The sequence below is a fragment of the Nomascus leucogenys genome, chromosome 14 (genome assembly GCF_006542625.1).
Source record: "Nomascus leucogenys isolate Asia chromosome 14, Asia_NLE_v1, whole genome shotgun sequence".
NCBI classification, from domain to species: Eukaryota; Metazoa; Chordata; class Mammalia; order Primates; family Hylobatidae; genus Nomascus; species Nomascus leucogenys.
In genome coordinates, this window is record NC_044394.1 from 22,988,831 (window position 1) to 23,002,287 (window position 13,457).

The 13,457-nt window shown below is 38.6% G+C and overlaps 1 long non-coding RNA gene across 1 annotated transcript in view; it reads left to right on the top strand.

Moving 5' to 3' along the window:
* The first annotated feature begins 5 nt into the window (after positions 1-5).
* Positions 6-13,457, top strand: part of LOC105738564 — a 557,312-nt gene continuing 543,860 nt past the window's right edge. Inside the window, exon 1 of the long non-coding RNA XR_001114387.2 lies at positions 6-190. This is a non-coding gene — a long non-coding RNA (uncharacterized LOC105738564). The remainder of the gene's footprint in view (positions 191-13,457) is intronic.

Sequence of the window (13,457 nt, forward strand, 5' to 3'; positions counted from 1 at the left end):
ACTGCAGAATGTCTCTGAAATGAGATGAGTGGAAAATGCCTTAAACAGGTGGATGTGGAACAGGTCGGGGATTATAAGGACTTCAGTGGAGGAGGGGTGGGTTGGGGAAGGGAAACAAATGAAGATGTCTTAGAAGTCACTGCAATTTATATGGAATCTGTTCAACGCTGACATTGAACCATGTGAGAAGGTGGGTTATATGGCTTTTCAAATATCATGTATTTTCCTTATAATCAGAACGACAATATAACAGAGCCCACGATACATCAGAAATTGTGCTAGGATTATTTTATTTGTATATGGATCATTGTCTTTGAACCTTAACATAAACCTGTTACTTCTGTTCCCATTTTACAGATGAGGGAACTGAGGAGGTGAAGGAATTTATTGAGAAGATCATAAGTAATTCTAGGGGGATTAAAACTGAGGCAACCTCATTCCAGAGCCCTAGAGAGCTTTCCCACCACATGTGTAGGACTTTGTCCTGCATTTTTCTGATTCTCACTCTTCTACTTGGCTACCCAAAATTGTGTAGAAATGCTTTATGACAAACAGAAAGTTTAGTGAAGTCTATAGAATTAACCTGAGTCTGGCATCTTGCAATCCACTGTTGAATCTATTTAGCACAGGAGGAGAGCTTTATAAATGATGCAAGAGTTTCTTAGAGTTCTTTATAGAACAATTCAGATTGCGCTAAAAACAACCAAGAGAAGAGAAAAGCACACATTCATTTTCCCTGAATATGAACAAAAACAAAAGCAGTTGCTACATGGTGTGAATTGGAGGAATCTTATATTATTGAGCTGGTGCTTGTTGTCTGATAATGGACAAGATTAGCCTCACTTTTCTGTAACTAAGCCTGTAATGGTGTCACAGCCTATTTGATGCCAATTGGTGTTCCTGGGGTCCTTGGTGTAAAGCAACCTTTGCAAATGAGTAGTCAAAATGGTTGGAATAAGGAATAAAACTAGAGAGTAAAAAATGAATAGCTAATTCAACACTTAATTTCTTTTAATTTTGAGAGCCTTACATATGTGCTGCTACTATGAATGGGTGGGATGTTGATGATGGGGGAAGAGTTTTAAACTGTAAATTTATTTTCACCTAGGCTGTAGAATTCAAAACTGGCATGCCTTACACGTAATGCAGTTTGACATTTCATTTGAAATAAATGTGCCGATAACCCTTAAAAGTGGTAATAAAATACTCTTTGCTCTACTGTACAGATGATTAATACCACTAAAGTAATTAAATTCCATTAGGCTGAGGTTCACATACCCAAGGAATTGGTGCCAGGATTTAGCCGTTCTCTAGTGAGGACAAAAGACTAATGCCTTTTAAAGCCATGTTTCACTAGGAAAATCCCAGGGAAGTCTATATTAACTTAGGACATCTGCTTGTTGTGATTGTTTGAGGTATTGATGCATTGGATCATTAGCAGGGTAGCGTGAACTAGTGTTTTCCTGTTGACAAGGATCTCTCACCAGGAGCTGCTAGCTTTCTGCAAGGGGAGAGAGAAAGCAAAGCAGGGCAGCCAAGTTGAGTCCTGTGAATAGCTTTGACTTACAGAATTATTGCTAACTGTATAGTCTCTGATGGTAGGAAACAGCATTTTGCCCCCAGCCATTTTTCCCAAGATCAAAGCCAAAGTAACTCTGTCTCCTGCTGTTTTGTAGCTGTAGATTCTTAAAGACGGGCATTATTGTCGTCGATGAACAGTTTGCCCCCTTTCAGATGGTTGCAGTAATGACCCACGGGGGAGGCAGTGGTTAGGCAGTGCTGACAATGTGACCAGGTGCTGCAGCATAAGCGTTTCATTAAATATTGAAGCAATGGTTTTCAGTTACAGTGGCAAAAAGGGAATTTGGTCTATGTCCAAATATGTGGCTATTTTTTCCCTTCAGCCTCTTCTAATCACATTATTTTTTGCATGACCTTTCTGCTGGTAATTAGCTGCCGTCCTGAAAAGCATTGCGGGTAATATATCTAAGGTGATCCTGCATCCCCCTTTACAGGCTGGTAATCGTTCTTAATGTATGAATGATTTATTTACCATCTTTTGTCTTAAAATTTACAAACCATAAAAAAACCCTTATGATTATTTTGTTTCCAGCGATATCCACCGAAAGAATCCTGAATTTTCCAGGGAAAGATAGTTTGCAGAAACTGAGAATGGGACTTAAGTGCATTTAGAGTTAGATTTTATATGTATACCATGTGAAAAGCTGTTTTGTGGCTTCAACACCGTTTCCATTTAAAGAATGTTAAACTTGTCTGTATAATTTGTGTAATTGAATTCACAACAGAAGAACTACAGTCATTTCTCAAAGAATGTGGTTGCCACTTTATTAGAGGAGCAGCATTACAATAGCAAAGTTTACTAGGCTGTCTGTCCTGTGACAAACTTTTTTTTTTTTTTTTTGAGACAGAGTCTTACTCTTGCCCAGACTGTAGTGCAGTGGCACAATCTCAGCTTACTGTAACCTCCACTTTCCAGGTTCAAGTGATTCTTCTGTCTCAACCTCTGGAGTAGCTGGGATTATAGGCATACATCACCATCACACCCAGCTAATTTTTGTATTTTTGGTAGAGACAGGGTTTCACCATGTTGGCCAGGCTGACCTCAAGTGATCCACCTGCCTTGGCCTCCCAAAGTGCTGGGATTAGAGGTGTAAGCCACCACACCCGTCAACAAACTTTTATAGGACTTCCTGAAGTTCTCTGATTGCAGAATCCTTTAAGAGAAAGTGGGACTTTACATAGGAAAACATTTGTAAATTGTAATAAAATATTGTACACAGAAAACTCATTCAAAACGTCTAGAGGAAAGCCTGGTGACTATTGGAGGCTATGAAAGGTGAACTAAAACCACAATGTACCATAAAACAAACAAATCAGAAGCTCCGTGTAGGAAAGGCCACAGAATTTAAATAATTTGCTTCCCACTTATCCCTACCTTGAAAATCTTACCTATTGCTTAATAGCTATATTAAATTTCAAATTTTCTGAAATATCAAACTGAGTTTCTGCAGGTTAGGTGCACTTTGCCAGATTTCCACATTTAAGTCAGTTTCCTCTCTTCCTTTAGCAAAACTCTTTGGCACTTTTCTACCAAATGTAAACATGGTTTTGTATAATAATTGCCATTCATCTGAGAGACAAACTAAACTGTTACATGTGGGCATTGTGTTTTAGATGTACCATATTTGCCCATGAGATCACCAACTCTATGTCAAAACCACATTAAAATAAGAATCTACTGTCAAATTTTCCTTCTTTTTTGTTTTGATTGTAGTTAGGAAGAACTGAATTAAAATGTTATTATAACCAGTCTTCAATCTCTGTCTTTCTATCTTTCTTGTTCTATCATTATTCCTTTATTCTTCTTCCTCAATTCATAGATGTTAAATGTGTGTACCTGCCAGGAAAAAAAGTACTGAAAAATGACTGTTTACTGACAGATTTTTATTTTCTGACCAGTATTAGTAAGATAAAACAACTTCTAAAAAGAGCTATAAGAAGAATTTTAACTATTTTAATTTATTGTTATTATTTCCTTTTGATTGTACTGTTCAGAACACTTTAGGAAATGACTACCTTCTTTTCATTGGCAAATTCTTTTTTTTTTTGAGATGGAGTCTCACTTTGTTGCCCAGGCTGGAGTGCAGTGACACAATCTCGGCTCACTGCAAGCTCCACCTCATGGATTCATGCCATTCTCCTGCCCCAGCCTCCCAAGTAGCTGGGACTACAGGCACCTGCCACCACGCCCGGCTAATTTTTTTGTATTTTTAGTAGAGATGGGGTTTCACCATGTTAGCCAGGATGGTCTCGAGCTCCTGACCTCGTGATCCACCTGCCTCGGCCTCCCAAAGGGCTGGGATTACAGGCGTGAGCTACCACGCCCGGCCGACAAATTCTTAAAAATATAAAAGTTTCTATGTAATAGAAAAAAATTGAGGCTGCTGTAGATGGAGCAAATAAAGAAAAAAAGGAGGAAGACTTGTTTAAAAATGTAAATTAATCAAGCTTGTTTAAACCTATTCATGCTTAGTTGCTAATATTATCACCTAGCTAGTACTTTCATGTTGAAAATTGTTTATACTCCTGAGACTGTTTTAAGTAAGATGACAACCAGGCAAAATTCTAGAGTCGTACGTGAGTATGGAAATAAATACAAAGTGTCTCGTGCCAGTACCATTGCTTCTTGTAGACATAGCCAAAATAGCTCCTAAAAAATGTTCATGAGATTCCTCAAAAGAGCATATTTATCTATTTTCAAGTGCTGGATGGGATAGTTTCTCTGCTTTAAGAGTTTTCACAAGCAATGGTGACATCTTCAAATTTCAGTCTAGTGGGATTGAAATATTTTTGGAGAAGACAGTATGCATTCAAAACCATTCCTTTCTTTTTTTATTATAATGTGAAAATTCTGTTTTGACACAATTTCTTCATTTCTTCATGACAATTTGTACACACAGTTTAAATTATTTCCCATTATTTAACTGTGTTCTTTGGGCTTCTCTGAAACACATAAATATTAAGGATAGATTAATGCCAGAGAGTATGTCCAAAATACTGCTGGCAAGAATAATGTGACCAAAGGGAATTATCTTTGATAGAGGAAAGATTGAGATACAGTTAAGTGGAAAAGGGAGGGGATTGTTTCTAGGCTAGTAACTGAATGGTCTCTATTCAGAATGAGATTTTGTTATAATAATAATAATTTATGAAAGGTTTTCTTTTTATTGTTAAGCTTTCTTTTCATGATATAAGTGAGATTTTAACTTTCAAATTTTTTTGTAGGGCTCCTGATTTTGTGATATGTGGCCTTAAAGATTCTAAAAGTATCTGTATTGGCACAGATTCCTCTACTTCAGAACATTCTATATGTTGCAAAATAATTTTGTAATATAAATCGATAAGCACTTATTAAGTGACTATAGACATATATTCTAGAAAATACTTTGGATAATGTATCTGAAGTCTGATTTTATACTTTTAATTTTTAGAAATTGACTCTTTGGTGGCAGTTTCTTTGAGAGCCTTGCATGCTGTTTTAGAGGTTAAGTTATGGCTTACCCTATATTTTGTAGAACACTGACAGCCTGTGAAAAACAACATAGTATTCCCAGGTTAAAATGGAAAACTAATACTTTCCCCACTTCACAGACCCTACATTAATTTTATAATGAAAATATTTTTCATTTAAAATTTTTCTCTAAGAGCTGCCCATTTTTAGAGACACTGACTTTTATTGTTTAGGCTTTTGGACTATAGTGGCATTACCAGAGGGAGCCAGAATTTGATTAGCATAAGGACATTGCAAGGCATGGTTTTAAAAATTAATGTACTTGGTTCATTAAAGAGTGGTAATTTGAAAGGATCCAGCAGAATGCAGATAGAAGATGGGGAACTGGGCATTGGAAGTTCTGGTGGTATAGGTAGCTGAGCCACATATGGACACAATGAAGGAAGGTGGATGACAGAAGCAAGAAATGCATCAATAATTGTTGCTGAAAGAAACAATTTTTTTCTCCCAGTTTTGGGGAACGAGTTGAAGGAACCACCTAGCAAAAGCAAAAGGAAAGTTCAAAGTTAAAAATAAACCAAGGGCACACAAGCAGCAAAGGGGAGCTGAGAGGAACCTGGGAAAGTCCTCATTTATTTGCAAGTTCTTGGTGATCCTTGACATGATGTGAACTTGACTGCTGCAACTTACAGGGAAAAACACACAGTGGTGTGCTGGAGCCAGCCAGTATTTGCTCACAAGAAGCAATTGTTAAATTGTCAGTAATTTTGCAAGCCCATTATTAAACACAGCCATTATTAACAATTAAAATTTTACACTTACAATTCATTTATATATATATATATATATATAAATTATAAAGATGGGGTCTTGTTCTGTCACCTAGGCTGTAGTGTAGTGCTGTGATCATAGCTCACTGCAGTCTCAAACTCCTGGGCTCAAGCAGTCCTCCCACCTCAGCCTCCCAAAGTTCTGGGATTATAGGCATGAGCCACCATGACTGGCAAATTAACTATATTTAAAATAAATGTAACATATGCGCAAAACTTATCACTTAATTACCTTATAAACCTTTACTCTTCTTTATAGTTTTGAGTTCATTTACATCTATTCTATCTTTACAGTGAAAATGCTATATAATGATGTGCTATTTCCTGTCCTCTACATTTAGTATCATCATCTTGGTAACTTGAAGTCAGCCATGATGGGAATATTTACACCATGAAAACTGGCGAGTGTTACAATCCGGGCATTTTTCCTCATCTTGAAGCTAAATGTCAAACATATATTCATACACATTTAACTACACCTTTGCAAGTATTTGTGATTCTCTTGATCATTCCATTAACAAAGAGACACTCAACTACACTTAATCTACAGTAGGTCCAATATCTTGTTCATATTGTTTTTAGTAGTAGAGATAGTAGGATTGAGGGCAGATTCAGAAGAGCAGGTAAGCAAACATCTTCTTGCTCAAACCTAGTATTCAGTAAAAAGAAATGAGGTGAAGAAAATTTGGCAAACTATCTTCTAAGACATAGGTTTTCTTGGAATTTTACCCACATGTCAGTATGGAAAGAAATCAAGATTGCATTTTTCCACCTATTAGGGAAATCAGCACACACTTACTAAGACAGAAGGGAAAAGATCATTTATAATAAATTTGACCAACTGTGGTTCTTAGGGCAAAAAAACTGTTCTTCTCTGAGTTATTAATACCTAAAAACCAAAGTGGGATTGGAAAAGGCCCAGATATAGGTGTATAAGTACAGATAACAGTTAACAGCATGCCAACCATTGCTCAAAAGAAAATGTGAGAAAGACAAGAGTCTATCCCTGGGGTTCACATTGCTTTAACCTGGGTTCTTGGACCTTTCTATCTTCACTAAAATATGTTTCAACTTTGATCAATTATGAGTACAAGAGATCCAGAGGGTTTTTTTTTTTTTTTTTTTGGTTTCAGGGTGCACAATTGCAGCTTTGAAATTCTTTTACATTTTCATTCTTCATGCTGATGAGTCAGTGCAGATTTATATTACCATGTTATTATGGATAGCGGAGACTGTGTCTCCTTGAAAGTAATGGCATGTGATTGCTTACTCCGTTACTTTCAATGGGACTCAGTCGTTGCCATCCTTAGGGACTCAATCCCATTGAAAGTAATAGTCTGAGACTGCCCGCATTGTTACTGTGCTTTAAATTGGCTTGAATTTATACTAAGCAGTATGGGCTAGCCACAGAAGTCTCACTTTTAAATGATGTAGAGTTGATCAAGTTTTTTGGCCAGCATTTGGAAAGTTTAACTGCCTGTTGGGAGAGTATATTCTTATTATTTAAACCATCCATTTCTGAATATTGAAATGTTTTGACATTTAGCCTCTGAACTGTTAGAGAAATTCACAACATTGCAAGAAATTGTTTTTAAACTTTAATCCTTTCTTAAATATGCTGTATTCAGGCATTTCAGGAAAAGAGAATCCTTTTGCGTGGACATTGATTAGGTTAATGTTTTTACAATAATAACTAAAGTATATTTTTAGAGCTAAAAAGAAACCCACAATATCACATTTTAGATGAGGAAGCTGAAGTTTAAGGTAATTTGACATGGGTCAAGGTCACAAGGCAGGCTAATAGCAAAGCAGAGACCAGAACGGCTCTGTGCAGGATTATCCAATCCCATTTAAATCTTTAGAATTAGTCTATTTTTATTCTTAGATATACTAATGAGTTATTTCAAGATAAATTGCACATTAGTACTCACACTTAAGTGATAACACATTTAAATTTTTCTCCATAAAACAAACATTTTAAGATCCTGTTAGCATAAAATACCTTTCTGGTAAAAACATTCATGGAGTTTGAAGCGGGGTAGAGGAGAAAGAAGGTATTGCATAGGAGATTGTATAAAATAGTGTTAAAAAACTGCCTCAGGTATATTATCTTATCTTTTATATAACTTTGCCCCTATGTTTATGTCAGAGTTTGGAAATGCAGAACATAGTTTTAAAATCTGTGTTCTGTTATCAAATTGTTGAAATGTCCAGTCATTTTAGACTACTACAAAAAAGTTTCCATTGTAGCCTCTATAAAATCAGCAAAGTGTTATTTTATATTTAGTTGCTTTTACAGCTAAAACTTGGACATTCCTTGATATATGTAGCAAATAGTTGATAAAATCATTAAATATTGTTGAGTTTATACCTTGTCATGAAAGCTAATCATTTGTGAATTGAAGGCCTTCCTCTTTATTAGCAGTGCCAATAGTGGAAAGTACTGGCCTCTCCTAGATATTCACTGTAACAAAAAAATTCAAAGCCCTGTCAATTAATGAAAATGAGGGAGGTATTAGCTTTGATAATAATAACATAACCAGAAATTTAATTTATTATTTTGTTTATTGTCAACATTATTGATGCAAATATTATTGATATATAGATTTTTACCACATATGTATGTAATGCATATCTAACTACTTTTTGGATAGACAATTGAATTATACATATATTAGTTATGTTACTATGGGAATCGGATGTAACATGAAGGTGTAAATATGGATCTTCTCTAAAATCACTTCCATTTCTACAGTCTATGATTATATGGTTTAAAAAATATGAATTTCAGTCCTAGCAGCTAATTTTCTTTTTGTTGTATAACAAAACTTTATCCTACAACATTTTTTTAAAGTAAACTACTGATATGGTTTGGCTCTATGCCTCTACCCAAATCTCACCTTGAATTATAATAATCCCCACATGTCATGGGAGGGACTCGGTGGGAGGTAATTGAATCATGGGGGTGGGTTTTTCCCATGCTGTTCTCTTGATAGTGAGTAAGTCTCACGAGATCTGATGGTTTTATAAAAGGCAGTTCCCCTGCACATGCTCTGTTGCCTGCTGCCAGGTAAGATGTACGTTTGCTCTTCCTTCACCCTCCGCCATGATTGTGAGGCCTCCCCAGCCATGTGGAACTGTGAGTCCGTTAAACCTCTTTTTCTTTATAAATTACCCAGTCTCGGGTATTTCTTCATAGCAGTATGAAAATAGACTAATACAACTACCGCACCAAAAAACGAAAAGACAACTATACTACGCTGTGCTCTTACAAGTCAGGATAGTGGCTACTCTTGGAGTGGGTGTGGTGGTGATTGACAGATGAAGAGATGAAGAGAAGGAGGGGAGATTGTTGGTGCTGTTAATATTCTGTTTCTTGATCTGGGTGCCGATCATATGATTGTGTTTCGTTTGTGAAAATTCATCAAGCTGTGCACTTTTCTGCAGTTTTGAAGAAGACTGGATAAAACGTTTTGAAGTGACATGCAAATATAAAGAACATGGTTTATTCATTTGAAAACATCTGACGTTCCAAGAGACTTACTTCCTTTTAAAAGTTCATCTTAGAATTGTTTGTTTGGTTTGTTTTTGGTTTTGTTTTGTAATAGGAGAGGTTGACAGACTATGGCCCCTGGGTCGAATCTGGTCTTTTGCCTATCTTTGTATAATCTATGAGCTAAGAATGGCTTTTTACATTTTTTTTTTTTTTTTTCACCCAAGCTGGAGTAAGGTGGCGTCATCTCGGCTCACTGCAACCTCTGCCTCCCGGGTTCAAGTGGTTCTCCTGCCTCAATCTCCCGAGTAGCTGGGACTACAGGTGCGTGCCACCATGCCCGGCTAATTTTTTTAGTAGAGACGGGGTTTGGGGTTTCACCGTCTTAGCCAGGATGATCTCGATCTCCTGACCTCTTGATCTGCCTGCCTCGGCCTCCCAAAGTTCTGGGATTACAGGCGTGAGCCGCCGCGCCCGGCCATGGCTTTTTACATTTTTAGATAATTGAAACAGAAAAATCAAAAGGAGTCTGTGTTTGGTGGTTCATGCTTATAATCCCAGCAGTTCAGAAGGCCAAGGTGAAAGGATTGTTTGAAGCCAGGTGTTTGAGACCAGCCTGGGCAACATGGCGAGACCCTATCTCTTCAAAGAAAAAGAAAAATTAGCCAGGCGTGGTGGCACGTGCCTGTAGTCCTTGCTACTGACAAGGCTGAGGCAGGAGGATCCCTTGAGCCCAGAAGCTGGGCTGCAGTGAGCTATGATTGTACCACTGCACTCCAGCCCAGGCAACAGAGGGTGACCCTGTGTACAAACAAACAAACAAAAGAATAGTATTTTGTGACCCATGAAAATGATATGACATTCAAATTTCAGTGTCAAAAAGTAAAGTTTTGGCCGGGCGCAGTGGCTCACGCCTGTAATCCAAGCACTTTGGGAGGCCCAGGCGGGCGGATCACCTGAGGTCGGGAGTTTGAGACCAGCCTGGCCAACATGGAGAAACCCCCTCTCTACTAAAAATACAAAAAGAAAAACGTTAGCCGGGCATAGTGGCACATGCCTGTAATCCCAGCTACTTGTGAGGCTGAGGCAGGAGAATTGCTTGAGACCGGGAAGTGGAGGTTGTGGTGAGCTGAGATCAGGCCATTGTACTCCAGCCTGGGCAACAAGAGCAAAACTCTGTCTCAAAAAAAAAAAAGTAAAGTTTTATTGGAACACAGCCACACCCATTTATTCCTATTTTCTCTACCGTTTTTTAGGAGGGGAGGGAGTCTGCTTTACTGCATTACAGTTGCTTTTGTATCAAAATAGCAGTCCAAAAATAAGTACAATCTGGCCTTTTAAGAAAACGTTTGTGGACTTACGCTAAACGGATTAACTTTAGGGTCAAGGGTAAAATGATACTACTATCATTTAAATGGTATATGAAATAAGGCACTAATTGGCATCATTTAACTTAGATATTACCCACACTCACCCAGATACTTATCTTTGGAGCCTACATTCATTGTTTATCAGATTCTGATAGCAAAGCCAGGAGAGCCAGCAACTGCGTTGGAAAAAAGTATTTTTCTTGAGGTATTGCTGCTTTCTCTCATCCTTTTATCCTACCAGTTTCCAGCATCCTTATGGGTCCAGTCTATCTCTACCTTCACAAAATTCCTGCTGACTCAATTCATGCCCTTCAGCTGGTAATCTGGTTAACATTGTGCAGTCTTCATGTGGGATCACACCTGCCTTTGTCTTCAAGATGTGAAGTATTGATTTACCACAAGCACTCTTTGACCTTCAGAAATCTGTTGATAGTTTCTTCACTTAATGATATGTCCTTTTTAAGGTTATTTCCTCAACTGGTATCAGCCATCTTCTAGAAATCATACACACACACACACACACACACACACACACACTCTTACACTTACACAAACATGCAGAGATTTCCATGTTGCCCTGTGGGCAACTGTTCTCATATTATTTCTCCTCAATCTAGTACACACTTGCAGTTTCCTTGGATATGGTCCATAGTAGTGACCTGACCGATCAGTTGTCATTTTGTTGATGCATCTTTTTTTTTTTTTTTTTTTTTTGGAGACGGAGTCTCACTCTGTCGCCCAGGCTGGAGTGCAGGGGCGCAATCTCCGCTCACTGCAAGCTCCGCCTCCCGGGTTCACGCCATTCTCCTGCCTCAGCCTCTCTGAGTAGCTGGGACTACACGTGCCCGCCACCACGCCCGGCTAATTTTTTTTGTATTTTTAGTAGAGACGGGGTTTCACCGTGGTCTCGATCTCCTGACCTCATGATCCGCCCGCCTTGGCCTCCCAAAGTGCTGGGATTACAAGCGTGAGCCACCGCGCCCGGCCCTGCTGACGCATCTTTAAGAAATAAGAAAAGAGGAAGAGCTGTGAGTGCTCAAGTAAAGCCAGGGTCAGAGGAAAACAAAGAGAAGGTGCAAAAACTGGATTATTCAGGATTATGAGCATACCAGTTTTTTCATGCATTGTGGTAAGAGGGCGAGAAGGTTCTTATAATTTATTTTTCTTTCTCTTCTTCTTCTTTTTTTTTTTTTTTTAATTTTGAGACAGGGTTTCACTCTGTTACCCAGGCTGGAGTGCAGTGGTGTGATCATAGCACACTTCAGCCTCGATCTCCAAGCAATCCTCTCGCTTCAGCTTCTCGAGTAGCTGGGACTACAGGTACAGGCCAACATGCACAGCTAATTTTTAAAAAATTTGTTGTAGAGCTGGGGTCTCCCTGTGTTGCACAGGCTGGTCTCAAACTCCTGAGCTCAAGTAATCTCCCCACCTTGGCCTCCCAAAGTGCTGGGATTATAGGCATGAGCCACCATGCCTGGCTTGGAACTTATAATGTAAAACCACTTGAAAGAGGAATGGGGGAGCCAGCCACCCCAAACTGGAACTATGCCATGATTCTGTAAGTCCTCTTATTTTTGTCCTCACTTTTTTATATTTCTATATGGAATGAGAGCCTATGGCCCTGAGGCAATTTGTCACAGGTGGCCACTATGCACTCAGAAACGCAGGTGATAGCATCTTGTGGCAGTTATGAGCATGGTCTCTGCAGCTGGAGTCTGGATTCAACCCTCACTGTTCCATTTCCTGGCTGCATGTTGTACATTCCTGGACAGTTATACATACATCTACTCAGCACTTCCATTAACTCACCTAGAATGTGGGGGTTAAATGAATGAATACCAGTGCTTTTGTAGGGTGTTGGGTCCATAACAGTTTTACCATTCTCTCTCAGAAGCCTGAACACTCCCCTGTAGGATGCTCTGGGTGCCAGTACAGAAATAAAGTAGAGACCAGGCGCAGTGGCTCATGCCTGTAATCCCAGGACTTTGGGAGGCCGAGGTGGGCGGATCACCTGAGGTAGGGAGTTCAAGACCAGCCTGACCAACATGGAGAAACCCCATCTCTACTAAAAAAAATTACAAAATTAGCCGGGAGTGTTGGCGCATGCCTATAATCCCAGCTACTAGGGAGACTGAGGCAGGAGAATCGCTTGAACCTGGAAGGTGGAGGTTGTAGTGAGCTGAGATCGTGCCATTGCACTCCAGCCTGGGCAATGAGAGCGAAACTCCATCTCAAAAAAAAAAAGAAAAACAAAAAAAAGAAAGAAACTAGAATTGATCATGTATGAAGTCATGCTGAATAACATTTTTCTTTTGTTTAAAGCTCAGTTAATCTTCAATGTCTAGAAAAAAGTTTGTGTTTGTAAATGACATCAGACTTAAAATTTACATCTTAAAATATTTTAGGCCTTACTCAACATCTTACATTCAATCATTGAACAAATAGTTATTGAATACCTACTGAGTGCAGGCATCATGTCAGGCCCTGGGGATGCAGCATCCACAAAGACTCAGGTGGTCCTAGTAGAGAAGAAATCGGGCAAACAAAACCAAATAAAACAGCTGTGAAAGAAGTAAATGTTGTGGGTGTTACAAATGATAAAATAGAGTTTTGAACTAGAGAACTGCAAAAAGAAATGTGCTTTTGACAGAGTGATGGAAGCAGACAATTAAGCTTAGATCTGAAAGATGAAAAAGAACCAACTAGGCTGACAATGGGAAGGCGGACATTCC